This window comes from Austrofundulus limnaeus, unplaced genomic scaffold (assembly GCF_001266775.1).
Source record: "Austrofundulus limnaeus strain Quisiro unplaced genomic scaffold, Austrofundulus_limnaeus-1.0 Scaffold88, whole genome shotgun sequence".
Lineage (NCBI taxonomy): Eukaryota > Metazoa > Chordata > Actinopteri > Cyprinodontiformes > Rivulidae > Austrofundulus > Austrofundulus limnaeus.
This window is the reverse complement of record NW_013952490.1, coordinates 1482765-1484070: the sequence shown is the minus strand read 5'-3', so window position 1 is coordinate 1484070 and position 1306 is coordinate 1482765. Positions and strand designations below refer to the sequence as shown.

General features: G+C 43.2%; 1 protein-coding gene across 6 annotated transcripts in view; it reads right to left on the bottom strand.

The window, feature by feature from the left end:
• sorbs3 (sorbin and SH3 domain containing 3) overlaps positions 1-1306 on the bottom strand; it is a 26697-nt gene that overhangs the window by 15615 nt on the left and 9776 nt on the right. Inside the window, exon 1 of one of the 6 annotated variants that reach the window (XM_014012111.1) lies at positions 1146-1296. The exons of the other annotated variants lie outside the window; for them this stretch is intronic. The gene's annotated coding sequence lies outside the window, so the exon portion shown is untranslated. Of the gene's footprint in view, positions 1-1145; positions 1297-1306 lie in introns of those variants that run through there. 6 annotated transcript variants of the gene reach the window in all.

Below are 1306 nucleotides of genomic sequence, written 5' to 3'. Positions count from 1 at the left end.
GGGGTGGGGGGGTTTGTTTCCGCTTCTGACAGAGTCAGTCACCTATAGCAGCTAAAGGATTTATAATAAAACTGATGAAACCCCGCCTCCTCTGCAGTTCAATCCGTCCAACTCGGCGCTGCAAAATGCCAGCTGACGACTGATTCTTGAACGTCCAAACTGTGGTTAAAACCAGCTTTATTACGGAAACACAACCAAGCACATTCAAACTGTTTCCTCCATTGAAAGCTATAGTTTTGCAGCGGCGAAAGAAAGTAACTGTGGGCAAGACTATTTCAGGCTAAAAACTGGCCAATAAAAGTTTGCACTAATGTGTTTTCCATATGTGGCGTCCACTGCTGAGAATCTAATCTCTGTGGCCAAGACTGAGGAAACTCCAGCTCTGTGTGTCTCTGTGCAGGTCTGACCGAACCAATGGTCCAGTTTCCAAACAACGAGGTCATTCATCTGAGTCATTCTCTTCTCATAAACAGCATTTCTGCAGAGGAGGACTGTGACATCAACACTCCCACTACCGCTCAGGCATGTCTGATCATTCCTCATCACCTCACAAACACTCACAGCCAGATCATCTGCTCAATGAGCTGGACTGCAAACAAGCTCCACTTACAAATAAAGGCCTAATCCCCCGCTCAATGTGTCAGAACTGTGTTTGAACCTGATCTTCAGGAAGCCTGTCAATTTAAAAAGGCCTTTAACAATCATCAGCAGAATGAAAGGATTAGTCATTTCCAATTTATTCAGAAGACGAAACAAAACATCCTTTTTTCAGTCATTCCTGAAATGTTTTCTGTCCTTCAAGTACGATTTATTTGTGAGCTTTGCCTTTCTTTCTCTGATAAAAAGCAAATTGTACATGTTACAACAGGATGGATAGCATGTTGCTAAAACAAGAATGTTCTGACTTTAAAGATTCAGCAGCGGTATTCCTGAGTTTGGAGCTAAAAATACAAAGTTTCAACGTAAAATAACCCCCGAACACATCACAATGACATCATCAGTGTTTCCCAGAACGATCACACAGCCTACAGAAACGCCCAGTTTAAAAAAAAAAGTCAAAATAGTTGAAAAACACAGCACAAAGCAATACACAGCAAGAAAAGCAAATAAGTGATTTGCACTGTTTACGAGGGAAAGCACCCCACCTGCCCTGATGGACGGGCCGCGCCTGTCCAGATGAGTAAACTCATGTCAGCGGTGACTCTGTCTTTTATCAACAGGGAGAAAACACAGAACTGGTTTAACGTGACACACACACACACACACACACACACACACACACACACACACACACACACACACACAC